The sequence below is a fragment of the Triticum aestivum genome, chromosome 2A, assembly GCF_018294505.1.
Source record: "Triticum aestivum cultivar Chinese Spring chromosome 2A, IWGSC CS RefSeq v2.1, whole genome shotgun sequence".
In the NCBI taxonomy this organism is placed as follows: domain Eukaryota; kingdom Viridiplantae; phylum Streptophyta; class Magnoliopsida; order Poales; family Poaceae; genus Triticum; species Triticum aestivum.
The window spans coordinates 776,401,273-776,412,404 of NC_057797.1; the positions used below are offsets into that span (position 1 = coordinate 776,401,273).

At 47.8% G+C, this 11,132-nt stretch overlaps 1 long non-coding RNA gene across 1 annotated transcript; it reads left to right on the plus strand.

Moving 5' to 3' along the window:
- The first annotated feature begins 728 nt into the window (after window positions 1-728).
- LOC123186673 (uncharacterized) lies at window positions 729-7,430 on the plus strand. The gene is made up of 3 exons (XR_006493691.1): window positions 729-1,159; window positions 1,257-1,312; window positions 7,382-7,430. It is a non-coding gene; the product is annotated as an uncharacterized lncRNA (long non-coding RNA).
- The last annotated feature ends 3,702 nt before the right edge of the window (window positions 7,431-11,132 follow it).

Consider the following 11,132-nt stretch of genomic DNA (forward strand, 5'->3'; position numbering starts at 1 on the left):
TAGCCAAGGTAAATTTTTGGTTCACTAATTTTAACATTCGTCTTTGCAATGCGTGACATCACCGCTTGTAAACTAACTTATATTGTGTTAATGGAGTTTACCGCTATTGGCACTCAGGTTCCATCGATGGGACCACCACCACTGCCGATGGGTTTCAATTTTCGGACCAACAACCCGTCATTTTCCTATACAATTTGGCACCCGCCCTCTCTTTCACTAATTTTCGGGCCTCCGCTGCTCGCAGCCCATGTAAACCAATAGAAAAGAAATGAAAAAAGAGACACAAAGACTGAGAGAGGAAACCCACCGAACATAACCCCTCTCTCTCGCGAGCCATCCCGCCATCTGCCCAATGGCCCTTCGCCTTCGCCGGCCGATACCTTGGTCCACGCGAACATAGGTGGGCCCTATTGTTGTATGGAATATCAATGTAGGTGGTCATCCGGTCGAAAATTTTGCGTCCTACCCGAAATATCACCCGTCCCGCTGAAATATTCGACGCCGTATGATTCGGGCGGACAGCCGAGATTGACACAAAAGTGAGATCAATCCGTGCGAATCAAAATGGACCAATCGACATTCAGCATGTGGCATGTTTCAATTTTTGCTTTCGCCCGCGTGCTTTCTCAAATTTTCAGGCATCCGCGCGCTCAGCCAATCCAAATCCATTCGAAGAGAATAAAAAAAAAGAAAAAAAGAGAATAAAATAAACGAACAAAAGAGAGCCAGAGAGGAACCCACCGAACCAGACTCGTCTCTCTCTCCCCCACGACTCCGCGCCGCCGCCGCCATGAACGCCGGCCATTTCCGGCGAGACCCGGCGGCGCGCAGCACGCCCCTTTCCTCCCCTGCCCCCGCGCCTTCCACCCATCCGGCGCTCGCGGCCTCCAGTCTCACCCGCGGCTAGGGTTTCGCCCCCTGTCCGTTTTTCTGGAGGTCGGGCATGGCGCGGGCGGGCCAAGCGCCCGCGACGAGGGCGCCATATCCGGGGGCAGGGCTCCCTTCTCCTCACGCTGCAGCCGCTGGCCTCCTCCTAATCGAGGAGGAGGAGCAGGAGCAGGTGGGGCGCACCTAGCCCCCAAGGTCGCCGCCGTCGAGGGCTTCTACGACCTGGATCCCGACCTCCACGGCGCCGTCGCTCCAGCAACTCGAGGTCAAGGTGCTCCCCCTTCTCTGTTTGATTCGATCCGGCAGCCGCGGATGTGGATGTGGGTTCCTCATGCCTCTCTGTCTGCCCTGTTCGTGATGTGCTGCAGGAGAAGTCCACTCACGCGATGTGCCCGTCCATGGAGAGGAGCAGTAGCAGCTCAAGGTCGATTTTCTCCTCCACTCCTCTCTCGTTTTGAAATCCTAGGCTGGCTTGGGTTACCTCGTGTGCTTACTTGCTTCCTATTTGCTTGCTTGCGGCTGCTCTTACTCATGGCCGTCCAGATTAGCTAGCATTCTTAGGCAGCCTATGGTGGTCACTGTTTTTCTCATGTGATTCAACTCTACAAATACTCTGCCTGTTTGAAGTCTGAAACAAATTGCTTGGTTTGCTGCTGGTCTGAATCCACTCACATGCTTGACTGAATTCAACTTGCTGCTATTGCTGTCACACCCTAGTGCTTATATTGAGATAAACATCGCTGCAGTGTTTGCCAATTCATCCATTTGCTTGCTTGCTGCCTCAAGAATAAATTCACTAGAGTTCAATTTAGTTGCATGCCTCTCGGAATCTTGTTGAGACTGCTGCCATAAAGCATACGTGCTCTACTTGTGAGATAAGCTTTATACTAATTTATTTATGATTGCACATCCTAGCTAGTATGCCATCATTAGCATGAACCCTGTCATAAGTTACATGCCTATTAATTAATTATCCTTGTTTTCTTGCTGGTGCTTCTCTATTGAACCATTGTTTCATCAAGAAATCTGGGAGTACCCTTTTCTTTCACAAAAATTTAACTTTTGTACCAAGATTGTTTCAAGTTACTTGGGTGAAGAAGGACGTGAAGAAGTTACCCATCCTGGCTTATTTATTCTCCTTCATTGTTGCTGCTTATCTCATCAACACATGATGATTTTTTGTTTACTTGCTGACCGCACTGTCAAACACATTATACATATGCGGGTCGGGCCATGTTTATCACGAGCACTGGCGGAGCTTCAACAAGGCTCAATGGGCCATGGCCCGCCCATGGATGGAGCAATTTTTTATAAAGCCTAGCCCACAACATGTACATGCAGAGAAGGAACGCAGCAGCCTCACTGAAGCATTTGTTCGGTAGTTCCCCGATAAAAGCACTCAGTGGAGGTGCTTAGTGTCCGGCAGCGCACACAGCCGCCGGCCACCAAGGCGCACGCCACCGTGGTCGAGTATCATCGCTTATTTGGGCTCTCTGGCCCGCCCAACTTCTCTTTTGTAGCTCCGCCACTGATCACGAGATATGATAGAGATATAGACTAGGAGGTAGTTTGTATGAGATATTCATGTAACCATCTTCTCCTTTCTTCTCTCCCAAGTCTTATCTCTTGTAACCGCATGTTGTATGCCATCTAGGGTTTTGGCTCCCTACTATATAACATGAAACACGTCGCTCCCAACAGAGCAAGATGTTTACCGCTCGCACATGTTAATCAGAGCCCCTCTTCTTCAACTCATCTAGCTACCAGAACCACCTGTCCCGAAGCCACACCATGTCTTCCTCCTCTGGCGCTTCCTTCTAGCCTAGTCTCAATGGCCAGGTCACCGAGAAGCTATCCCGCACGAACTACGTGCTATGGCGCACGCAGATCATACCCCAACTGCGTGGCGCCGGGGTCTTCGGCTACGTCGACGGCACCCAGCCGGAGCCGGCAAAGCTCCTCGTCACCACCGACAAAGAAGGCAAGGAGACTTCAACGCACAACCCTCTCCACCCAATCTGGGTCCGGGAGGACCAGCAGGTCCTTGGCTATCTGCTGAGCAACCTCACGAAGGAGGTGCTCCTCACGGTGACCACGGTCACCAACGCGGGCGCGCTCTGGACGACACTCGCCGGCATGTACTCGTCGCAATCGGTGAGTCGCATCAACAACATCCGTACCTCTCTCATCAATGCGCAGAAGGGCAACCTCTCCGTCGCCTCCTACTTCGCCACCATGCGCGGCTACGCCGACGAGTTGGTCGCGGCGGGCAAGGAATCCTCGACGATGAGCTCATCTCATACATCATCCACGGGCTCGACGCCGACTACTAGCCGCTGATCTCCGCTCTGGATGCTCGTGTCACCCCCATCACCATCGACGAGCTCTTCGCCATGCGCTCCAATTTCGATCAGCGGATGGTGCACTTCCACGGTAACGGCGGCAGCGGCGTCAAGTCCTCCGCGAACTCGGCCTCTCGTGGACGTGGCGGCTCCTCTCGGCATGGCGGCTTCTCCCGTGGTAGGGGGAGGTCCAATGGAGGCGGCAACGGCGGCGGCTCCAACTCCCGCAACAGCGGGCGTGCTCCCACCAGCAACAGATCTCGCCGCGGGGGCGGCAATACTCGCGCACGTCCTGATGCCCCTCGGTGCCAGATATGTGGCAAGTTGGGGCACACAGCAAAATATTGCTGGTACCGCTACGAAGAGGACGAGGATTCCTCTCAAGATGATGACAAGGTGGCGGCGGCTGCAGATGGCTCCTACGGAATCAACACCAACTGGTACGTCGACAGCGGCGCCACTAACCACATCACCAACGAGCTCGAGAAGGTGACCATGAAGGAGAAATACCGCGGCAAGGACCAAATCCACACAGCTAGTGGTGAAGGTATGGAGATTAGTCACATTGGTCATTCAAGTTTTAGTACCCCTTCTCGCAAAATCCATCTTAGGAAAATTTTGCATGTTCCTAATGCCGACAAAAGTCTTCTCTCTGTCCATAGAATTGCTCTTGATAATCATGTCTTCTTTGAGTTTCACCCTTACTTCTTTTTGATCAAGGATCAGGTGATGAAGAGAATTCTCTATCGAGGTAGATGCGTTCGTGGACTCTACCCGTTGATTCCGGAGCTTAGGAGACTGAATAAACAAGCTTGTGGTGCTATCAAGCTTTCATCCACACGATGGCATGATCGTCTAGGACATGCGTCTTTTTCTTTAGTTGAAAAATTACTTAGGAAGAATAAGCTCATGTTTGTTGGTGACCGCAATATTGAAACTATTTGTGATTCCTGTCAACGAGCTAAGAGTCATCAGCTACCCTATCCTATATCCACTAGTGTGTCTACCAAACCATTGCAATTAATTTTTTCAGATGTTTGGGGTCCTGCCCCCAACTCAGTAGGTAGACATATGTACTATGTAAGTTTCATTGATGACTACAGTAAATTTTCCTGGATTTATCTTCTTAAGAAAAGATCTGATGTCTTTCAAGTTTTTAAGAACTTTCAAGCACTCGTTGAACGCCAATTTGACAGCAAGATACTTGCTATCCAATCAGACTGGGGCGGAGAGTATGAGAAATTAAACTCTTTCTTTCAAACTCTCGGCATCTCTCACCATGTGTCGTGCCCCCACGCTCACCAACAAAACGGCTCTGCTGAACGCAAGCACAGGCACATTGTTGAGGTCGGTCTAGCTCTTTTAGCTGGCGCCTCCATGCCTTTGAAATTCTGGGATGAAGCCTTTCTCACCGCAGTTCACATCATTAACATGCTTCCTAGTCGTGTTATCAATAATGAAACTCCAGTAGAACGGCTACTCCACACCAAACCCGACTACACGTCTCTTCGTGTTTTTGGGTGTGCATGTTGGCCCAATCTTCGTCCGTACAATCAACACAAACTTATGTTTCGGTCAAAGCAATGTGTATTTCTTGGGTATAGCTCCCAACACAAAGGTGTCAAGTGCCTAGATGTGTCCACGGGGCGAGTTTATATCTCCCGTGATGTTGTTTTTGACGAAACAAAGTTTCCTTTCACCGAGCTTCATCCCAACGCTGGTGCCTTACTTCGCAAAGAAATTCTACTCTTGCCTCCTCTCACCGGCCTTGATCATGGGGGAATTACTTGTGATGATTCAATGCCGACTAACCCTCCTAGTGGTGCAACCGAGTACTCTGGTGATGTTGCAGGAACAATCAGCGAAGAAAATGAAGTAAATGGCCCTCAAGTGCCATATTGGTTGTGTCCGGATTTGGGGAACAAATCCCCCTTGGGATCGGCGCCGAACCAGTTGCAGCCCAGAAGATCCGCGCCGGGATCAGCGCTGGCAGACGCGCCAGACCTGCCAGCGACGGAATCTGCCGCGCGTGCGGACCAGCTCTCGGCTGGCGGCTCGCCCGATGCCACGCGGCGGCGTCCCAGTGGAGCGGGCGGTGTGCGCTTCCCCGACCAACCGCACTGCTACAAGCGGTGGGCCCAGGCACGGCCGACCGGCGCGGGATCCAGCGCTGACCCTACTAGCCAGGAGGGCACAGGCTTCGATGCTGATCCTCGTGGCCCCGCACAATCATCGGCTCATGATGAGCCGGCTGGTGCGCCAGGATCTTCTGCGGCTGATACAACTTCGTCATCACGTGCTGAAGCCACAGAGGATCCGGTGTGGGTACCAGGCAATTCTGCCTCGGGATCGCCTGCGCCAGGGACTCCTGTGCGCGGCTCCGGATCTTCTGCGCCGGCTGATTCAGCAGTGCAGTCAATGATGGAAGAATATGTGGCACTGAAAAAAAATAAAACATGGCATTTGGTTCCCCCACGGCAAGGTAAAAATCTTATAGATTGCAAGTGGGTGTTCAGAGTTAAGAGAAAATCTGATGGAACTATTGATAGATACAAGGCTAGGCTTGTTGCAAAAGGCTTTAAACAGAGATATGGTATTGATTATGAGGATACATTTTGTCCAGTTGTAAAAGCTGCCACCATTTGCCTTGTTCTGTCTATTGCTGTCTCTAGAGGATGGAGTCTCAGACAGCTAGATATACAGAACGCGTTCCTTCATGGTGTTCTGGAAGAAGAGGTGTATATGAAACAACCTCCTGGGTTTGAGAGCAAATCTAATCCTTCATTTGTGTGCAAACTTGATAAAGCACTCTATGGCTTGAAGCAAGCTCCAAGGGCGTGGTACTCCCGTCTTAGTCACAAGATGCAATCACTTGGTTTTGTTCCTTCCAAGTCAGATACCTCACTGTTCATTTACAATAACCTCAATACTTGCATATTTGTTCTCATCTATGTTGATGACATTATTGTTACAAGTACATCTAGTGAGGCCATTGCATCATTGTTGAAGGATTTAAGTGTAGAATTTGCTCTCAAGGATCTTGGAGATTTGCATTTTTTCCTTGGGATTGAAGTGAAGAAACACAAGGAAGGACTTCATCTCTCTCAAGAGAAGTATGCTACTGATCTGGTCAGAAAGGCAGGACTGCAAGGTTGTAAACCCTCCTTCACTCCATTATCCAGCTCAAAAAAGCTATCTCTCACAGAAGGGCAACTCTTGAATCAAGAGGACAGTACAAAGTACAAGAGTTTAGTAGGTGCACTACAGTACTTGACCCTAACAAGGCCTGATATCTCCTTTGCTGTTAACAAGGTATGTCAGTTTCTGCATGCTCCTACCACTGTGCATTGGACTGCTGCAAAACGCATTGTTAGATATGTTAAACACACCTTGAGCATTGGCCTTAATTTCAGCAAGTCACCCTCAACTCTGGTTAGTGCTTTCCCTGATTCTGACTGGACATGCTGTCTAGATGACAGGCGCTCCACTGGTGGATTTGCCATATTCTTTGGACCTAACTTGATTTCATGGTGTGCAAGAAAACAAGCCACTGTGTCTCAATCTAGCACAGAAGCAGAGTACAAAGTATTAGCTAATGCTACAGCTGAAATCATATGGGTTCAATCAATGTTCAAAGAACTTGGTATACATAGTTCTCAAGCTCCATGTTTGTGGTGTGATAATCTTGGTGCTACCTACTTGTCTGCAAATCCAGTTTTTCATGTCAGAACAAAGCACATAGAGATAGATTTTCACTTTGTCAGAGAAAGAGTTGCACGGAAACAGCTTGATATTCGGTTCATTCATTCCAGAGATCAAGTTGCAGATGGGTTTACTAAAGCCCTGCCTATCAGAAACTTTAAAGAATTTAAGCATAATCTCAACCTGATGAAGTTGTGATTAAGGGGGAGTGTCAAACACATTATACATATGCGGGCCGGGCCATGTTTATCACGAGATATGATAGAGATATAGACTAGGAGGTAGTTTGTATGAGATATTCATGTAACCATCTTCTCCTTTCTTCTCTCCCAAGTCTTATCTCTTGTAACCGCATGTTGTATGCCATCTAGGGTTTTGGCTCCCTACTATATAACATGAAACACGTCGCTCCCAACAGAGCAAGACGTTTACCGCTCGCACACGCACAGATATGCACGGAGAAGAAGACCATCCTCTCCGCTGACGACACCTGTGCTGTGCTGTGGTAAAAATTCAAGACCAACACCTGTAGCAGCAGGTCTCAAGGTGCAGACCATGTCTTTGCTGAAATTTTTGTCAAGTGTGTGATATGTTATATTAGTGGATGGAGTTAAAGCATCATTGCAGAGCATTGTTTTCTTGCTGGTGCTTCTGTATTGAACCATTGGTTTCATGAATAGATCTGGGAGTACCCTTTTATCTCAGTATCTTTTATTACTTGTGTAGATTTGTTAAGTTTGTGCTCTCTGCCATTTAGTTGTGCTCTATAGTTCCTTTGCGTAGGATACTTGGGTGTGTGGTTGATGGTCACGTCCCTCCATGATTAGGCCCTGTAGGGCCTACAGGTCTCCGCATGATGTGAGTGTGTGGTTGATGGTCACGTAATAGCTAAGGTTTTTATTTTGCTACTGACTGGTATCTCAGTTTGCACCAATCTAGCTAACTGTTAATATCACTTAAACATTCTACTGGCTGGACACTATTTGTTAGCGCTCCTCTTCTTCGTGGATCAACTTTGATGCAGAAAATATGTCAATTTTCTATGGCAAAAGCTTGATCTGAAACTGATGAAAACTGTAGTTTTTTATTTTCCATATTAAACCTGGATCATAAGTGGTACTGTACGCGCAAGCAATCATTTGAAGTGAAACTCTTCCATGTATCATCTGTACTGTACTGTAGATTTAATTAATGTAGATGAATACATGCATATAGCCTTGCAGTTTTATCATGTGCATGCCATTCAAACAACTTGCTCTTATCCTTGCAGATGGAGTAGGAGGACGAGCAGCAGCAACAGCAGCAGCACATGAGCCTGATGATGGAGCATGATAACTGTAGATTTAATTTCGGTTATCTTGCTGGATATGACTGAACTTGTTGTGCTCGTGTTGGATATGACTTAACTTGTCGCGCTCGTGTTTGGATATGACTGATCTTGTTGTGCTTGTGTTGGATGTGACTATGAACTTCGTTTGGACTATGCAATGGATTTGATGTTATATATGTGGGTTTGATGTTATATATGCGGATTTGAAGTTATATATATATGTGTGTGTGGATTTAAAGTTATATGTGTGGATTTGATGATGATCTATGTATGTGGATTAGGCCCTGTAGGTATTTCAAATTGCAGGGTAGAAGCAAAAAATTAAATAAAATGCTGGAGCACTTATATGCTGACGGCTTTGTTGTCGGCCATCGGAGCTCCCAGGCGATGCCACATGGAACACCTATGCCGACGGCTATGTCGATGGCTGTTGGCATAGCTCCAAGCTATATATCAATCGCTAGTGAAGTTTCCTGGTGATATATAACATCATTTTCTGCATTCTGTCTCCTTTTTCTGCAGGCCGGCTTAGTCATCTCATAGCTGCTGTATGTAATCAATACCGAACAAGGGGTGATATATATATGCAGGCCGGCTTAGTCATCTCATAGCTGCAGTTTGCTTAAAACCAGTACTACCCAAGTGTGCCAATCATGTAAATTATGATCATGCAGGCATGAATGCTCTAGCTTGTAAGGAAATCACCACTACTGTATACAATACTATTCCCTCTGTCCCACAATATAAGAACATTTTTGGCACTACACTAGTATAAAAAACGTTCTTATATTATGGGACGGAGGGAGTAGCAGTTAATTGCAACTCCTTCAACATTGTTGCAAAACAGTAATAATACATAAGCAGTGGCACGTACATAATGATCCGAGTCGGTCAGGTCTAAAGCTAGGGTAGTATGCGATCTGGCCGCATGCCTTCAGGCTTCCAGACGCCGGCCTTCCAGCAGGCGTACTTGAGGTAATGCACGTCGCTGAGCACGTAGGGGAAGGTGCGTGCTCCGTAGCGCCGCTCGAAGGCGAGATGGTGCTGCGCGCAGATTACACAGGCACCTACAGTACAGTGTAGTAGTAGAGTATCTGTGTCAATCTTCTTGTGTGCGAGCACAGAAAAAAAAAGGACTAGTTAGAAACAAAAGAAATATTGTCAGAAAAAGACACTTACTATCGCCTCTGCCGTTGACATCTCTAGGCTGATATATCGGCCGTCCCATGATCCTCTCCCAGTTCCATGCCTTGGGTAGATCGTCGACTATGGGACAACCGTCATATGTCTTCTTGAGCCACCCACGAATTACCCCAAACCAATACCGACAGAGCGCCCCCAGGCACGACCATGACACACGGCCGCCTCTTGGCTGTACCAGTAATACTCCCTCCTTTCCGGTTTATAATGCTCAATTCAAAAATCTCACCAACCAAGGTAGATGATGAGTGGTGGAATATTTTTTATAGTTTACAAAAACACCCAACTAATGCTCTTGTTTTCCTCAAAAAATTATGTTTACGAATGTATTAATTGCAATGCATGCATGCATAAAATGCATGCATTGGTCAGTTTTCTCTTAATACTTTCATGCAATGATTTAATGCACCTTCAAGTCTGAACATATGATGAGGAACAACCAAATTGAGCCTTATAAAATGGAAAAAACTAAAATTTTAAGATAAGCCTTATAAACCGGAAAGGAGGGAGTATGTCAATGGCGGCCCCTTGTCTGCCATCTGAAACATCTAGCATGCACAGGTTATCACAAGCATCCAGCTTACTAATTACTCCCTCCGTAAACTAATATAAGAGCATATAGATCACTACTTTAGTGATCTAAACGCTCTTATATTAGTTTACGAAGGGAGTACGTACGTATTTACAAGACCATAATTGACTACTCTACTTATCTACTGCAGTACTTTGCAGAATATGAGTCGACCGATCAAGCTACCAAGATCGATCAAACTAACTAGCTAGCATTATATATAAATAAAGAGAATAACTTGACTTGTCTGCCACTGGGTCAGTCAAACTACTAAAATGCAGTACATCAGTCGCCAAATAAGATCAAAGCTACTCCGATCCAAATATCAAAAGAGCAAGCGCCTGTAGCAAATAGCATCAGTCGCCAAATAAGATTGATGAAACTCAACGCAGAATTACCTAGCTACAACGCAACGCTACAACAGTGGCAAGAACACAATATAGTTTCAGCTAAAATCCGCGTACTGTGCATAACAGCAATGCAAACACGAATGTAGGAAATGCCAAAGGCAAGGAGCAGAGAAATACGGAGACAAAGCTCTCACCAGAGATTTCGGTGTCTCCGGCGAGGGGCAGGACAAGTGGACCGCTAGCCGCTGCCTGGAGGATACGGGGACGGCGCCGAACGACCCAGCCCACGCCGAGGACCCGGAAGACTCCATGGTTGGAGTCGCCGGGGCGGCGCCTCCGGACCGCGGGGCCTCCTCGCACCACTCTAGTGCGATCTGCAATTCAATCGGAAAGAAGCACGCTCATTCTCTGAAATTTCTGATTGAAATCACAAGCAAAAAAATTGTACAGCTGCCAAGAAAGCTACAATTGCCGGGTGTTCGCACACGAACACGTCACCGTGTACCTCCAACGCCGAGGGTGATGCACCGCAGCTCACGTCGAAGGAGACCCGGCCGGAAGCGCGGTACGCAAGACAATTCGGCGGGCGCTTTTGTAGACCCGAAACCCCACGCGCCCGAGAGGGACCCCGTCTGGACACGCGGCGGCTATGGGCTGCCCTAGGTCGACCTGATCGCCCCTAGGGCCTCGAGGTTCGTCGCCCTGCAACAAGAAGAAGGAAGGAAGAACGAGGAAGAAGAAGAACAAGG